A 19,104-nucleotide genomic window follows, 5' to 3' on the forward strand; every position below is an offset into this window, starting at 1 on the left:
GGAGCAAAGAAGATACAGCAGTTTTCAAGAACAATTAACTAACTTCAGTGAGGAATTCTAATTATGTTTCTGTACTATCTCGATGTTATGAATGACATCTTATACATAGAAGTTTTCAGAAGTTAAATGGTTTATTGTTATAAAACCAAAAAGAAAATTCACAGATGCAAAAATCTGGAGAACCTTATCAAATTCCACTTCTAAAAGGAAGGAAAATTAAACTAAATATTACCAAAAAGGAGCAGGTGTTACTCTATGAAGCGACAGTGGAAGAAGTGAGAATTACAACCTGCAAGGAGCTTAGTTTAGAGCCACAATTTTAGGCACTCAACACCTATAATTAGGGTCAGATTTAAAATAAGTTACCTGATGTGTGAAAGCCTAATACATCCCATTGGATGTCTTTCTAGTTAAAACCTAGCTTTCACAGTATCAAACTCTGAACAAAAGGAATATATGCTTCTTTTTTTTGGGATGCTGAGCAGTCATTGGTCAGAGACTTTTCAAAAGATACTGAGATAAATTCAACCTCAGTATCCTGCAAAAAATAGGACTTTGGCCTGCAAAATATCCCCTAATGGCTTGTTTTAACATTGAAACATTTGTGTGTCTCGTTTCAATACTATTTCATATTTATATTTTTGTACTGTGTTATCATTGCTATTATAAAGCTGGTTCAAAGCAAAATTAAACAAATATTTTTATCAAAAAACCCATTGTCATTACATAAAGAAGGCCTCATCTCCTTTCTACTCCAAGTATTTAAAAAATGCTGTGTCTTCAAATCAGATTCAGAAGGCAAGCAACATTTTTAGTTCAGAACTTCCATCCTCCACACAGCTCAGCATGTAGCCTTCTTGCCTGGATTTCTGCATATACCGATAGAATGTCACCAAAAATGTACATGTGCACCTGAATTTGAGAGTCAATATCTATTTTATTTCTGGAACAAATTGCCCTTGGATCCATAAAGTGTTACCATAACTAAGAATATATGATTGTTGAGGAGGCCAACCGTTGCCTCACTTTGCAGAATCTATCATAGCAATTATGCTGCTGTGTGTCATCAGTTACAAGTTACTTTAATGACTTGTTTGCTAAATCTGACTCCTACCTACAAAAGTGCTTTAATTCATTAATTTGCAAAATACCTTAGCATATAAGCATCAAAGCTGTTTTAAGAGCTACAGAAGTGTCATCTACTAGAGAAGATAACTGCAAATTAAATTGGGAGTGGGAAAGAGGAGGGAAAAAATTATAATGGGTGTTTATATAGAGCTGTACAGAAAAGCTGAGTATTGAGTAAGAAAGGTACCTTTAGACTACTGTAGGCTTTCTTTCAATTACGTGCACGAAGTAGGATTAACTCACGGTTAGATTTTGACTTGGCACTTGGGCTTATATATGGGAATGGCACTTCGGGTTGCTCCCAGGTCAGGGAAACCTGTGTCTGCCACTAGGAGACCATATGTTCCACCCAACTCGAACCCATCAGGCACCGGTAGGCGAGCACTCTTTTGAAGCAGCGTGTCTAAAATTATCACAGTGAAGCGAAATCTCTCCCCTCAGGGACACTCGGCTGCAGAGAAACCCACTTTCCTGAGGTTTTGGGGAAGCACAATAGTATGAAGATACAGATGAATCCTGGTGAATGAGGTCAGCCACAAGACAGAGCATACTGTATTTCAGCAGTGGATATTATCACCTCTGGAAGAAATACAAGAGCTGGGTAGCCTACAGATCTTTATATTTCTGAGAGCTTCACATCAGTGTCAGTCAGAACAAGGAGAACTGCCTGAATAAAAGACACTGTTCTCCCAGAAAAGCACAAACACAAAACTCCAAACTGTTAATAGAGCAAAGAAGAAAGAATTGATGGTCCACACTATCCTCAACCTCTGAGAAATAAATTTTTTCTACTTATTAATTTTTTATATGAAGAGATTTATTCTCATTCCCTCTTATGTAAGTAATCGTCTACTTAAGGAATTATCAAAAGTGTGAATGAACAGTGACAGAATTTAAGGAATTTGGCTTCTAATGACTTTTAGTAGCTGCTGCATTTAATTATTTTTGAAATCCTTCTTAGTAAGGAGAACTGGATTAAAATCAGTTTGCAGAGCAATAACTTGGGAAGGGAGTGACCATGCATGCCTCACCATGTGAACATGATATTCGGTGTCAAACAACTATAGGCAGTAGCTACGGTGGAAGGAATTAAAATTCAAAAGGGAATTTCACATTGCCCAAGGTGCAACAGGACATAACGCTGCACTATGATACCACTGATTCACACAGACGTGCACAGGAATGCAACAGTCTCAGAGACAGAAAAAATAACAGCTAAGTTAGACGAGGCAACATCAATAATGTGTTTAAAGATGATTCTTGCTAGTTAACTATTTTCCCTATAGATCTCACTTTGATTATTAGTGCATGCCTACTACTAAGCTTAACAATTTATTAGATACAGCGCATCGATGATTTCTCAAAGTCTTAAAACAGGCTGTATCAAAAGTGAAGGAAGGCACTTAAGGGAATCCCTGGACTTTTCCCTGGACTGAAAAATCCCTGGTTTTTTCAACCAACTTCTATCCTTCCTTAAGCAGTCATGTTGCCTGAGAATGTACCTGAAGGTGGGAGTTTATGTCTTTGTGGAAACTGTCATGCAAATATTAATAGGCAATGGAAGACCTGGAATTAGAATGGAAATAAATTTGTAACCCCAGCTATAGGGTTCTGATCAGCTCCCTCAGTAATTATAGAGATTAAAGAGAGAGCAATTTAAATAGAAACCAGGTAGAATCATTAGCATTGTTGCACGACCTCCACAGAACAGGTCTGTCAAACCAAAAAAGGTAGACCTGTGTGCTTAGAAGAAAAACCTGTTTGTGCCATTCTGAATCTTCACCAGCAACAATAAAATAAATCTGCCTCCTCGCAGAGGGACAGAGGAAAGGAAACTTCTGATGGAGCAGAGTAATAAACTCCACCAGCTTCCCCTTATCATCTGAGTTTTCTTGAAGAGGGTCCTTTTCAAAGAAAAAGACACATCGCAGGTACCAAACAACACACTGTACTTAATCATGGCTTTGTGATACCATCAGACAAGTTTTAAATATTAGCAGGGGCTGTAATTTTCCTTGCAGTGCTCACAAAAATGTGTATTTTCAGGGAAAAAAAAAGACAGAAGGACAGTCACATTTGACACTGAAGACAGAGAGCCTGTGCCTAATGGGCTGGAGAAAATGTCTAAAAGCAGTTCATCTCTCTGAACTCCCTGAATGACCCCTGTAATGCTGTTGTGGCTAGCAAGACATATTGCTACAAAATGGGCAAGGGACAATTGCATGAAGGACAGCTAAAACTTGCACACTTGGTCAGTTTTTCAAAATATTTTGAGGCAAGACATCAGCTTCCCTCTTAATTCATCTGAACAGCCTAATACAGCCACCTTCAGTACTGTTAACGTATTAACCTACATTCTGGCAACCAGTTTAAAGCTGAACATGAAGTGCTTAACAAACAGAGCTCGAAATGAGATCTATTATTTTCTGTCTGTATTCAGATTTTACGTGCAAAATACAGAACAGTGTAACCCTGTAGTTACTGCCAACACATTACCAAGCCTTATGACCTTATGAGGGTTGTACTTCCTACAACCCTGAAGAGCATCACAGCCCAATCTCCTTACACCACAGCAGCATTAACCAGGAAGAGCAAGCAGTGGTAACCCCCTAAGTAGCCATACTCAGACATTGTGAAGGGGACAAGATTAGGACAGATGCAGTGTCAGACATTTCCTCTTTATTGCTGGACACTGCTTTAAAAATAGCACTGGCTCTCCAAAACAGAAGATATGACCAAGGGATGGGAGTATTTTGTTTCACGCAAGCTCCATATGTCTTTTGTTTTCCAGGCTGGTGCCCGAAAATGTGGAGCACACAAAATCTAAATACAAATTCAGCTTAGTAGAGTAGCAATGAATGCTGAGATATTTACCCTAGCAAGTTTCCTACCGAAAGACCTGGCAGTGCTACTTCACAGATAGAGCGCTACCCAAACAAAAGAAAGAAAGAAAGAAACAAACTAACAAAAAACACAAAGAAAAAGGGAAACAAAACAAGGCAAGCAATGCAGTATGGACAATTCTCCTACGAATGTTGTTGCTTTTCATTCAACATGGATACACAAAACACTCAAGTTTTAGGGTAGGCATGTCCCTGTTCAGGAAGAAAAAGGGGCAAAACCACAGCCAGAAGATGAGACTGGCCACTGTCTGCCCTTAGGTGTGCTCCCTGGTAGTGAGAGACAGCAGCAGTGGGGAGTGTGGAAACAGTTTCATTTTTCTTTCTGTTCAGAGGAGAAAGTTGCAATTAAGTTGGTGAAACAACCAAATGATGAATGAATGTGTGAAATCTAGAGGGGGAGGGAGAGCGAGGTGCAAGTTTTTTTTGTTAAATTGTTGGTAAGCTCTGAGAAGGGGCGCTGAAGCAGTGACATTTTCCCAACTGTGAGAACCCACCCTGCAGTTCAGGACTGTATTTACTACTACCAGCTATGGAACAAACAGAAGACTGTCTCCCTCTGGCACATGGTTCCTCAGCAGCAGCACCCTCAGTTTTCCCTTCTCCCTCAGTAGCATTTCAGGTAGAACTGAAAGAGTGAACTCAGAGACTCAGCTTGGAACTACATCTGACTTGCCAAGCCTCTTCCACCAGCTATCATCCACAAGCCAGGAAACCAATTGACTTGTGTGCCGGGCTGTTCGCAGAGCTGGTAGGAAGAACTTGGTGGTTTGGCCTTAGGCTCACAGAACTAGGCTAAAATAAATTAGCAACTTCCAGGCTAAAATAATTTAGCAATTATTTTCTGATAACAGAAACAATTTCTATCCACCCAAAGCCCCACATCATTCTCATATTTCCCAGAACAGAAGCATCTTTTAAGGGGAAATTCTCTCCAGAAAGAGGACTAGGTGTTTTGCACCCCCCTATTCCCTATGGCTGTAATAATGATGAAGATCTCAGCAAAACAGGAATAAGGATATTGCATCCGGCTCCCCCATAGCAAGCACTCACTGGTAAAAAAAGGCCACCACTGACCTTAATATTGCAGTCCAGAACACCCATGAAAATCCAGAAATCCCTGTTGGACTTACTGGCAGCTGCGCATGCAGAGAGCCCTTTGAAAAGCAGGTCCATGTCTCTGTTAAGGTCAGCTCTGCCAGCAGGGTCCTCTCCCAGGGCTCGAGAAAATCCCAGAAGTCCTCCAATAAATATCCCACAGAAGAGAGGGTCGGTGTTTTACCTGTCCTGTTGTGATTTTCCTCAGCGTTCTGTTCACTCAGCAATAAAGGGCAACCTTAAAACTGCAAATCAGGGCTACATACCAACTCTGCTTGGCTCCTCCACAGAAAGAAATTCCTGAACTACATCCCTCCATAGGCTCTCCAGCTGAGGACTCCGGAACAACTGCTCTGTATTGAAACTTTGGCTGAAAAATGTTAAGAATTGTACATTCAGCAGCCGCAGACTACTGTAGTGAAGTTGCATGAAAGCCAACTTTTTCTTCGTCTTTCTTAACTGTATTTCTAAGCAGCTCTCCACCACTCTAACCTTTTTTGGGGGGGATTATGGAGATTTCCCTGGCATTGATGAACGCAAACTGCCACAGTTTGGGATTAGTTTTAGGATCAAGGTTAAATCTTTACCCTTCATAGCCTAAGAGAGGAGAAATCTTCAAAGACTTACATCAATAAGATCACTGGTTTTTTTCTTTATGCTAAGCCTGTTTTTGTCTCAGTGGATTTTAAGTGTTATGAAGTATCATAATATCTGTTGCAATATATGTTTTTACATGGAAACGCTCAAGTAAATGATATTTCAACCTATTCTAATTCTGATTTTAAAATAACAACATCCCTTCTTACTTAACAGCCAACTCATTCCTAAAATGCATTTAATTGAGGTTCAAAGCAATGTTGTTCAGGTTAAAAAAGTTATAGTTTTATGCAAAAGAAAACAGAGTACATGGCTGTCTAGAGGGTTACCAGAGTATAAAAGTCTTGCCTTTCTTATACAAGACTAGAACAGCAGAACTTCACAAACAACTAAGGCAGAGAGTACCAAAACCTTTACTATCACTTGTTTTGAAAGTAGATAAATCCACCCCACCCCCCCGGCTTCAAATCCTAGCACTCACCATTGAACTCAATCCAAAAATATGTTTCCTGCTGCAATGGGTGGAAGAGCTGAAGGACAACAGATACATCCATGTGCTGTGACATATTCACTTATCCTGAATCAATACTCATGAAACCAGCAGTACTGAGCTCCCACCTATGTGTAATAAATAGCAGAGAGGAGGTGGACACGCAGCTTGCATCCACAGGGGTGCTATACCTCACCCATTTACAACTAGGGAGTGGAAAGAGAAGAAATTATGGGGTTTTATGTGATACTGTGATAACTGTATATGATTTTCCTTTCTATCCTTTCTGCTGTTAGCAATATCAGTATCACTAGCCAATGCATGGGCATCTTGTGAATACTAATCAAGGCAGAAAACACACCTATCTGATGTAGATAGTTGATTTTACTGCACCAACTTTTCTGCAGGGCAAATGGAAACACAGGACAGGCAGTCATCATGAGAAGTGGGGCAGACCAGTGGAGGAAGTGCCCCTGGTGCTGCTGAGGGAAGGTACGCTGCCAGCACTAGCTTTGTCCCTGGCCAGCTGCCCGACTTTGCCCTCTGCATCTGTAAAACGGAGATTAAAGGTGTTTACCGCAATTTAAACCCATTTGGTATGAGAATCTTGTGTAAAATTTAAGTCTTGCAGTTTTGCATCACTACTAATGAGCCCACTGTCTCCAGAAAGAAGAAAAAAAAGCAAATAGCAAAATATTGTTTCCCTATTCTAGTTAGAAGATCATGCTACACCTCTGGGCCCTGAACACCCTACTCATCTCTGCTCGTCGTCCTATGACTACCAAATTCTATTTAATATTTCATTAATGACTTGGATGATAGACTAGAGTGTAGACTTGTAAAATCAGCACGAGGAGAGGGGGTGCAAGCGGGCTGAGGGATAGGACCAGAATCCGAAATGAACCTGATAAATTGGAAAGAAGTTTTAAATCAAGAGGATGCAGTTCAATAAAGACGAGCTCAAAGTGCAACACGGAGCAAAGAGAAATCGAAAACAGATATACAAAATGCAGCCATGCAGCAGAAAAAATATAAGATGAGGCCTAAGTTTGTCGCACAAAGAGGGTACGCATGGATCACATGCCTGTACGGACAAAACAGTCAGCCGCAACACTAAGTACCATTAATGCTGTGTCACGTACCACTTAAGAGTTGTTTTCTCCTCGCTCGGATGAGGCCTCAGTACAGAGCAGCTTTGCATGGAGCGCTGAAAATAGCAAGGAGACCAATTTGGCAGAATCCAGAGGAAAACGAGGACTAATCACACACACACGCACAAACACACCAAACCCAAGAAAACAACAAACTATGAGAAAAGGTTGAAGGAGTTGACAGAAAACATGATGGTTTTCTATGAAAGGAGGGAAAGATGCAGCTTATTTGGAGTGAGGTTAGAGATTATGATGATTCTAATCACCAGAATGGTGAAACATGGAAAATGGCTGGGTAGGGCTGTTGTGGTAGCTCCTTAATTGGAAGCTATTAAGGAATAGGTCAGTTAAGGATAATGTAGGAGCACTTGTCTCAGCGTGTCTAAAACATGGTTCAATGACCTATAGTGGTCCCTGACTGTCCAGTCTAAGTCCTAAACTGGACAATTCACCTCTTTTTATCATGTACTGAAAATTTAGTGTGTTCATTTTATTTTGGGATTATTTCAACTTTTGAGAAATACCATTTATTTAGAGCAGGAAAAGCAACAAAAACGGGGACCAGGCATATTAAAGCAAATGTACGTTGAATCTTTACTGAGAGAGTGATCAAAGAAAATGTAACAGCCAAATAAGCAGGCAAGGAAAAGCTACATAAACCTAGAATGTACAAATCAGTGCCAACACAGCCTGCTAAGTAGGACCTGGCAGATTACACTGGCACACACAAGAGGACTCTGGTCCGTTTGGTATTTGTTCACTCTTTCCCTCACTCTTGCCCTCAGTGCAGAAAGCATTCAGCCCTTGAATTTCAAGTGCCAGTGTATGCCAGCCCCTTTTCTGATTGCTGCTTCTTTGTTTAAATTACAAGCTCTTAGCAGCAAGCACCTTGTTTCATATCATGCTACAAAACACCCACCACTGTGCTGATGTTCTAACAAAGACAGACAAGACAATGGCATTTCAAAAGGCTGATTAAGAAAAGCCATTACTCATCTCCAGGGTCTCATACAATTCCCTTCGGGAAGACAAATAGCGCTACAAATATAGGCCTTTGTGAATAAGGCACTGAGATAAGAACTTAATTTCCATAGGAGGAAAGATATACATTTAGGTTATAACTGCTTTTATTCGTGTGTGAGCTTCCTGCCAGATTTAGCTGCAGCATCACTATGGAAAAAAAAAAAAGTATTGTTTAAGTCATATTACAACATACGGCAGCTATAAATTACTGATTACTGAAGACAGACTTTCATCAGTAACCACCGTATGATAAGAGAGTATCTAGTTAATGAAGAAGTCCACAAGCCAATAAGTTTGTTGAGTGATGTGGAACTGTCTGGCCTAACTAACCTTCCTTTATTACATGAATCCTCCAAGCTACAGCAGCGTCTTGAACAAGCCTGCCTCAAACAGCTCAAACAAAGGCTCGCATTGGAAAGAAATTAGTCAAAACACACAGCTCTTCAGTTTCTAAAGACTCACGATGACATAATTCCCCTTAAAGATTTACTGGTATTACTGGAAGTTAAACATACATCTGGAGGAGAAAAGGATTTGAGGTATAAAAATCTGCAAAAGTAATGGATGTTCAGAAAAATAAATAGATGAACACAGTTTGCTAAAGTGAGAAAGGGAAAGTTCTTTCATGTTTATGCTGTTGAAGCGTTCTGACTTCTGGCTTTAAGAATAAGGCCCATCTGCATTTTGGAACATTTCATAAGTGTCAGACAAATATGTACTGTAAATAAAAGCTCCATTTTAAGTGACCCCAGTATGTTTTACCTTGTTTGTGGTCTAAAAATTCCATTCAGGAGGAAAGTTTGCATGGTAAGTACACTTTCTTCAAACGGCTATTTTTTTCTCTTCCTACAGCTTAAAGATGTTAACTATATATAATAATTCTCATAGGAACCACATATAGCTATATGTATGCCTCATAGAACGTCCCTGCAGTGTGACTACTGCAACAGCCTTCGCGGACTGCATGACATGCGACATGCTCGACTTCAGTTGTTCTGAAAAACTCCATCACATAGAAAAAAAAAAAATCAGTCCAAACAGTCCTAGCACCTTTCATATTCCAACCTGGGAAGGTGGGAAATGGACTCTATTCCCAATCACAGTAAAGGGGCTACTCTTAAAAAACTCTCTAAAGAACGACAGCAAACATCGGATGTGAGGGACTCCATGAGGGAAGTCAGGCTGAATTCCTGCATTCTGATGGGAGAAAAACAGCAATTCCCATCTTTTCAGTGAGATTCAAAAGGTTATCATAGAAAACCTCATTTTTTAAGACACTGCTCTCCAGTAGTGGATTGCTTTACTTAAAAAAAAAAAAAAGAAAAAAAAAAAAAGACAAATGCCACCACAAGGCTGATGTGCCTGACTTTGCCAACACCTTCAGAAACAGAAATCACAGTTGACAGTCAAGACTCCCTCCATATTAAGACCTATAAATAGAAATCAGTATTCCGTGGAGGGAGTCCTTTCCTAAACAATTAAATCTCAATTAGCAATTCCTTCTGCATTTTAATAGACTTATCCAAAGAGTTAGAAATGCCTATCGGCTACCTGGTTACTCAACCAAAAATGTCAAAATAAACCTCTGCAGACTTAAGTTCCTCTTACTTAGAAGAAAAAATATTCACAAACAAACTATGACTCTAGTATGGCTTATACTGTCAAAGACCAAGAAGACCCAGAAATATAGATTCCCCGATGTCAGAAAATATGTGGAAAGCTGTTGCAACAGATGGAGTATTATAAAGACTCCTTTTAAAAGGAAGAAAAAAGAAAATGTTAGCCACTCTCAAGCACACGCCTCATCTTGGTGTTCATCTAACCAAACATAATTTCTACTTTTTTTCTTTTTCCCTGAAAGAAAATAAAGGTCCTCAGAGTACTGTTAATGTGGAATCCCTTTAAGCCTGCTAAACTGAAATGGCAGAACATTCATGCTGCAGGAAATTAATTAATTGTGTAAACTGCCAGCATGTAGAGCAGGTGGCTGGACTTTTCCTAACAGAACAGCATAAAGCCTGTGTTAGATTTACTTCCGTAAAATATTACAAAATGTAGAGACTAAAAAAACAACAGAACATCATGGGTCTGCTCCGTGCAGCACTGATTTCTCCAGACACGATAAGCAGTCAGGAAGATGGGGGCACAGGGGAATTTAATTTTATTCTAATACCAAACATGGAAAATGACACTAATGTTCAGGAAGAGGATCTCCCACAAAGTTAAAATTGTATTTTCCTACTCATCAGGCTCATGTCAGGATTGTGGATTTGAATGACAAAAGGGCCACACAGCTGCTACTTTTTATTCTGATGAGGTTTGTGAAGTAAGCACAGCCAAGAGAGAATGAGCCTCTACACCATCGCTAAGGGGAGGTTTAGATTAGATATTAGGAAGAATTACTTTACTGAGAGAGTGGTCAGGCACTGGAACAGCCTGCCCAGGGAGGTGGTGGAGTCACCATCCCTGAAGGTATTTAAGGAACGTGTAGACGTGGCACTTCAGGGCATGCTCTAGTGCCTGAGATTGTTGGGTTGTGTCTGTTTGCGGGTGGGGTGTGATTGTGGGTGTTTGTTTTGCTTTGATTTTGGTGTTTGGTGTTCTGGGGTTTTTTGGGTGGTTTTTTTTGTTTGTTTGTTTGTTTTTGATTTTTGTGGTTGGTTTTTTTTTGTGGTTGGACTCGATGATCTCAAAGGTCCCTTCCAACCAAAAATATTCTGTGATTCTGTGATTCTGTAAGAAAAGCTTATTTGTTCTCTTCTGTATGGAAATCCACTGAGAGGTCTCTGGAGGTAGGAAAACCTTGACTATTTCCCCTGTTTAAATCCTGATTTTGGCTGGTTAACCTGATTTTGGTAGGTTTTACAGTCAGCTGAAACAAAAAGACCATTTAATATCCAAATTTACAACTCCTTCAAGCTACGCTCTGTCTCTTAGCAGTCATTCCGTATGTGTCTGTCTGCTACTTGGTTCTCAGGTGACAGTGTCATGGACCACTGCACCGCCAAAAACCTTGATACGGGAGGGGTGGAAGGACTAAGTTTTTTCTAGGTTCCCCATTGTCCTTGAAGACATCTCCCAAACTGCTTTCGTCTCTAGTATGTGCTGTGGCGTCTGTATTTACACAAACTCATTCTGTCGTACTCAGGCTGCTGTGCAGGCTGTTTACCTTGAGACACTTAGGAGTATGTATCTCAATAGCACCATCAGTATGTTTCCACACAGGAAGTCTACCAACATGTAAAGAAAAACAAAGAGAGAAACAATGCTGGAATTCAGGTTGGCAGCATAATTTTACAGGTGTGCCAATCAGGAGAAAATATGGAAGCCCTCAAAATTTAATATTAAACTCCACAATGTACTTTCTACAAAAAATTTCCTTTGGACAGATGTGGACCTTCAGGCTTCTTTGTCTGTACTCTGCACATTTAAAAATTAATATTAATACAAACATTTCACACAACTTTGATTTTGCCTAGTAAAGCTCCCTAAAACAGGGAGTTAGTTCCAAAGTACCTTATTCACCACATGGCTCAAGGGAATTGTCTTGTTCAGAGCTATCCAGGTGTTAGCAAATACAACACAGAGAGATGTCCTCACTCTGTGGATCTAACTCAATGATAATTTACTAATAAAGATACCAAGTATATAATTTGCATCCCATATAGTAAAAATGTTTATACTAAATGTATAAGTAAATAATTCATATGTTTATTGCATACTATTTTCATAAAACAAAAGTTTTCTTGGTTTTCAGGCATCCCAGTCCTTTCCTAAGTTTCAGATTAAAAATTAATTGAAGTTTCTTTTTTATACCTGCAGATAGATATACCATACAGCGATTTGAGACAAACAGCGAGGAATATTTAATGAACTGAAGCTACAGGAGGAGTTTCAGGTAGACAGAATGTAATTACCTGAACTAGAACTTACTCTCAAAATTATGATTAATTCCTGCAGAAAACAGTAGAGAGCTTTCAAGACAATAAATCACTGGAATCTGAACTTTACATCACGTCTGAACGATAGTACTTCCTGTGTTTTTTTTCTTCCAGCAAATTAAGAGACCATTTGGGTCAGTGGGTAGGTATGCATACAGACGTGTGCACATGTGAACACGAAGAAGAAAGGAAGGGGTTTTTTTACCTAAAAACTAGGCAATAGCACTTGGAGTGCTATTAATAGCACCTGGGGTCTCACTGAATTTTTAAATTAGCGTGACGACTTCTTAATTCTAACAAATTATGTTTGAAACCAAAAAGCCACATAGAAACATTCGTATCGTTAATTTTCAAGAAAATGCAATCCTCATCCATCTCAAGTTATATCTACTACTTTTTTCTCTTACAATCACATCAGTTTCAATATCCTTTCAAGCCCCAATGAGCAAGAATACTATTTCCTAGTTCCTTAAAATATTTATTTTCCTGATAAATCTAAATTACCCCAAGATTCCTCTTGAAACCCTCACAATCCTCTCTCATATATATCATTGACAACAGTGGAAAGATATCTAATGAGACAGATTCTGTATATCCCAAGATCCGCTACATTTACCCTTTCAGTTGAGTCAAAACATGCCCTTCCATACCACCTCAATTTATGCAAACACATGCCCAAGTCCTCTGGTAGAAACCAACAGGAATGTGCTGTGACACAATCCCAAACATGAATGATCCATTGTAAGGGCAGGACAGTCTTGCCACTCTTCATGACAGAGTTGAGGAGCCCCCGCAATTACTGGGACTGAAACGGTATTTCAAGGAAAACCTCGTGGGGAGGTTTGGGAATTTTGTGTGCCAGTTAAACAAGACAGAACATAGACTGGACCTGGTAAATTTGGGTGTTTTGTGGATTCTGTTAGGCAGCAGGACATCATTAGACTTACTTTGGTAGCATCCTCTGCTTACACGTTTTAGTTTGAATGTCAGGAGAACTACATTAATTTAATCAAGCAAAATCGATTATATATATGCATTAAGAGACTGGCTTCTGCCAAAATATTTTCAGTGCTCTACTCCATGCAATGAGGATCCTTTGGGAGATGAGATTTGGGCTGCATAGGGAAGAGTGTGGCTAGTAGGTCGAGGGAAGTCATTCTCCCCCTCTACTCTGCACTGGTGAGACCACAACTGGAATACTGCATCCAGTTCTGGGCTCCCCAATTCAAGAGGGATAGGGAACTCCTGGAAAGAGTCCAGCGAAGGGCAACGAAGATGATTAGGGGATTGGAGCATCTCCCTTATGAGGAAAGGCTGGGAGAGCTGGGACTCTTTAGCCTGGAGAAGAGAAGGCTGAGGGGAGACCTTATGAATGCCTATAAGTATCTCAAGGGTGGGTTGAAGGAGGAGGGAGCCAGACTCTTTTCAGTGGTTCCCAGTGACAGGACGAGGGGCAACGGGCACAAGTTGGAACATAAGAGGTTCCACTTGAATATGAGGAAGAATTTCTTCACGGTGAGGGTGCCAGAGCCCTGGAACAGGCTGCCCAGGGAGGTTGTGGAGTCCCCTTCTTTGGAGATTTTCAAGACCTGCCTGGATGCAGTCCTGAGTAGCATTCTCTAAGCAATCCTGCTTCAGCAGGGGAGTTGGACTAGATGATCTATACGGTCCCTTCCAACTCTAAAAAAGTTCAGTGAAATTCAGGATGAGCTGCAATCAACGTATGAGGAAAAAACAAAGGCCTAAAAATGCCTTCCTTTTACCAAGTAGTGTCATAAATTTTCTATTTTGTGATAGTGTTTCTTGCTTTTACCAATGCAGTATTCAGAACAGATTTAATTTTGCATGTCAGCAAGTCTGCTGTTAACTCTGTTATATGCTTACTGGAGTTTTAATTTTTCAATACATTAATTAGTACATTTGTATTCTAATTGATAATTTTCATTATACTCTCATAAGCAGCAAAGTCTCTCAGCTTTCAAATATTTCAAAATCACTTGAGCTGTAACATTCCTTTTGAGGTAGCTAAACTCCACTGAGCTATGTACTGTCTACTAAGGGCCCCGCAGGCATGTCATGGTAAAGGGGTTTTGATGCTCAGCTGCTAAATAATTAGAAGGTAAAAGCCAAATGGAAATTAATTTCAGTTCAATCAGCCTTTATCATTCTGCAGTTGTATCTAGAAAGTTGTCAGATGCTGATTAACCAGGGATGTTCGGAACTGTTTTGATGAGGTAAATCAGAACTTGGGGAGGGCTAAAAAAGTAAATAGATTGTTTTGTGAAGAGAAGTGGAAAAAAAAAAAAAAAAGCTGTGAACATGACAGCTTTGGACATATGTCTTCTGGAATTAATGAGTGCTAATGAGCATTTTATTTAGATGATGAAAATTAAATAATAAGTCAGTCTGTCAACAGCAATAAGATAAAACCAGAACGTATTTAACTTCTCACAGTAGAACCATACATGGACACACTATAAGCTTGAGCTTGTTAATAGCCTGTTTTTTCCATACCTTTAATAAAGACAGACAGAAAATTCATCTCTGATGAACCTGGAAAATCTCCTTAATCAGTAAAAGCCAAGAGGGCGAACAAAGCAATTTTAACAGCTATATAGAACCAACTCCTATTATCAGCTATTATCACTATTATTGTTCCTGAGAGCTGAGACATTGGAATATTATTAACAAAAAACACATATAGCCACAAAGAAACGACCAACTTATCTTAATGGTTATTTTAAATAAAAACTAAAAAGCATAAATGGGTAGGCAACTATAGGCTGGGCAAAGTATCAGAAGTGTTTTGCTCTAAATGTGATGTAAAGGATCACTTTTACAAAATTCTTGTCCCACAATGCTACAAGAAAACCTTTCATATTTCTTTCATATCCTGTTGGAAAAAGTTATGAAGAATGCAGCAAAGCTAAGAGATAGAAACACTAAATATCTTTCTGGTAACTAAGCACAAGTAACAAAACTGATGAAGCAGAGGCATGAAGGAAGAGTGAATAGAAATACAGTTAATTCAGGTAACTTTAGAACTACTTAATACCAAACAGCAGAAAATTCTTTTTTTTCTTCTGCACAGATGTAGGCTATGAGCCACCTTCCATCAAAATTAATGACAATATCTCACTGAATTCAACCAAACAGAATCAATCCTATAATTCTGTCCAACTTTAATGGCAGTTATAGCTATGAAAAAAAAGTGTATAAGGAGGATTAGGCAAAATGTTGAGAGATTATTTAGTACAAACGACACTGAGATTTTAGGAGGCAAGAATAGAGACTGCTTAAACTGGAGAAAATGAAGATGGGGGGGGTGAACCTAACTGTTGTTGCAGGCTGTATTGGTCAAGGTCAGAAAGTAGAAGAGCTTCAAAAATAGATTTCCAGCACAGAGAGAAGTCAACAAAAAAAGATCTCTAGCTTGAAGCTGAGGAGGCGGGTGGTAGGTTAAAATAATTGATCCTACCTGCCCCTCCATGGATCAGCCCATGCATACTGTATGATAACAATGGCATTGTTACCCATTCAGCTTAGTACTTGCTATCCTGAAGATGGCAGCCTCAAAATAAAGTTTATCTGGCTTAAAAATTTCTTCCCCAGAAAGACTCCACATCTTGCGATCTTGGTACTTGTCAGTGTCCCCACAAAGCGCCACTTAACCTCTCCCGGGCTTCAGGGAGAGCAGGACCCTCAACCTGTAAAAAACACTCAGACGCTGCTCTGCAGGTTGCCAGGTTTTCAGCTGCCCTCTCTCTGCTCCATGGTCCAACAGATCCAGCGTTTTTCCCCACAGGCAGATTACTTCTGAGCACCTTAAATCACTTATTCCTTGTCTTTGTATCTTTGAATATTAGTTCTTCGAACTCCTGCTTTGCTTCTCTTATCTGCCAAAGTCACTTTCATTTCGATAGAATTGTTTGGACTCCAAGTCTGTTTCTGAAGGATACATTTTAGTTTCAATAAACTATTCTATCTTATCTTTGAACACATTATGGGGGCTCTCACCTTCCTCCATTTTTTTTTCCTTTTATATTCTGGGGTGTGCACGCTGTCCCCTCTGTGATGCTAATAAGGTGTTCTTTACGTGCCTCCATGCTGAGACCAGGGATTTAATTTCCTAATTTCTTCCTTTCAGGCAGTTTCTAACTTCTTTTAAATAAATAAAAAAAAAAAAAAGAGTTTTCTTCTTGCAGGCTAATATTGCTTTTTTACCCCTTGGAGCGATACCTCTGAACAACGTTTGACTTACCAGCCTCACCCCATTTCCACTCATCTCCTCGGATGCTGAGGTCTACGGAGAGACTTACTCAAAGTTATGTACCTGGCATTTTTATCTCTGTCACTGTAGTCGACTGAATTAGTAATTGGGCAAAAATTTACTTCCACAAAGGGGTTACGTTGTTCCTTTTGTGGATTAGGTGGAAATCCCACATGTAGGCTGGGGTTAATACCCATGGCAAAATCCTGAGGAGCTATGGAGGCCTCACGTGCAGTTTCCCACCACGGCTCTTCCCAGAGGTTTTTTTTCAGGCTGCATCGGAGCATTATTTGGGTATCTAAAGCGCTTTGGAAAAGGCTAGCTATTACTTACTTGTCTTACACCATGGATTTTACTTACTCGTCTTGCACCACGGCCGCAGTGTAAGGTGCGTGTGTCTTAGGGGAAGGAGGAACCCTGATGGCGGTGTCCCATTTGGGGACAGGGAGGCTCCGGCTCTCAAGGCGGCGATTCCCTCCAAGCCTCCATCCATCCTGTGGATGGATCCCAAGATTCCATCCTGTGGTGAGTGCCCGGGACAGGCAGCAGCTGAGGGGGCTCCTCCCTGAGGAGAGGCCGGGGCTGCCCTGGCCCAGACATGGCCGGTTCCAGCAGGTTGTGCAGCAGCCCCCCCCCCTCTCCCCAGGGCCTAGACCAGCCCCCTCAGATGAATGCCGGGGCAGGGGCGGGGGGGAGGCACTGCTCTAATGTCCATAATGCTTCCAACGTTCACCTTTTGGTTTCTCTCCGCTGAATCCTGAGGGTCAGGATTAAAATAATATATATAATTATCAGCCAGGTCAGCCTCGCGGCAGGTGGTGGCCACCCCGCTAGGCTGAGGGAAGGAGAGAGTGGGGCTGCTGAGGCTGCATCTGCAATTAAAACCAGTATTCTAAAAGCTTAACTTCCATTAAAAAGTTGTGAGACAAAAATTGATTACATTCCTAAATTTAATTCCCCATGTAACTGATTGCTGTAGTTGCAAAGGGAGAGGATGTTTTCACGAGGAAGAGGCCAAGAGGCCCATGCAATGGGAGGGAACGTGATCTGAAACGTAATCTCTGTGAAAACCTCACGAAGCAGCGCGAAGGCATCTATTTTATGACAGTTAATTAATACCCAAGTCTGCTCATTTTCATTAGCTTCAGAGCTGCCCAGCCATTTGACAGTCATCTGGCTTTCATTTCAATTTTACCAAATTAGGGAAGTGACTGGAGGAATCTCTGAAAACACACAATAAGCAGTAAGATAAATAAAAGAAAGCAAACTACATTTATTAAATCAAGCAACTTACGCATGATATTTAAGGCAGTTACTTATGGCGTTCACATTTTAAAAAGGTCAAATTAAATTAACCATTAATTTTTACCGGAGTTGCCCACAACAATTGTCTTAGAAATCCAATCTAAACTGGCTGATATAGGGCATGAATTTGCTCAGGGTCCCTCAATCACCATCTCACAGGACATAAATCAAGTGCAATGAAGGAGGAGACTCGTTTTTAGATGAGTTGTGTATCTGGTAGAAAGACTTTTTGCAGTTAGGATTATTATGATTATTTTTTCAGCATGATCAGAAGTCAATAGGCTGGACACAAACTGTGCTTTCTTATTGTTTCCTTGGTGAAGTTACAAAAAGCCAAAAGAAAACTGTTTTGGTCCCGTGTAGCAGAACTGTGTTCATACGATTTTTAAATGGCTCAATTGAAATGCCTACAAGCTTCACTGCTGCCCACATGAAATGAAAAATTTTCGATACGCTTATACCTCCATGTACCCAATATATTATTTATATTGGAGAAAGATGAGGCAAGAGAGGGAAGATTACTGTACTCAGGAAAGCAGATTAAGCAGTCTCTTGATAAAAAATAAAACAGAAAAAGACCCCCAAGTACATTCAGTATTTTTATTTAGCTCTTTCACAATTTTAATGTTAGCTAGCAGAGTAAAAATTTTTTTTCATTTGTTACTCTGCGATAAAACTTGAATTCCTTCTCTGTACTTTTTCTATTAGCCACAAATACCATTTAGTCAATGTTTTCTATGGTATTTTTCAGAGATATTCAGAAACTTTGTGACCCCTCAGCTGTGCCCAGAGGACAGGGAATCACAGCAGATGCCAGACAATGTTTCATTACAGAATATCCAACCATTCCAGAAATATCCTAATATTTTACAGCAAACTTCCATTCCTCAAGACTCATAACTTATTACATCTGAAATTAATCTCTCCCTTTGCTAGCTAATGGCATTTGAGGACCCATATCCAGCATCTACAGAATTTGGGGAAGATTACAGAGATGTTGGAAGCAGTGCAATTGCTTCACAATTCAAGCAAGAGGGACTGCGGAGTCAACACAATCTTTTTAGGGCCATTCCTTGTGCCACAAGACATGCACGTGAAAAGTGTTTGTAGTGTCCTGCTCCACTTACTGTGCCCCATCTTGCACATCTAGGCTAGTGCTAAAATTTCATGTGCTTCTATTTCAAACCAAATTTTGCCTATG

This window comes from Numenius arquata, chromosome 2, assembly GCF_964106895.1.
Source record: "Numenius arquata chromosome 2, bNumArq3.hap1.1, whole genome shotgun sequence".
Lineage (NCBI taxonomy): Eukaryota > Metazoa > Chordata > Aves > Charadriiformes > Scolopacidae > Numenius > Numenius arquata.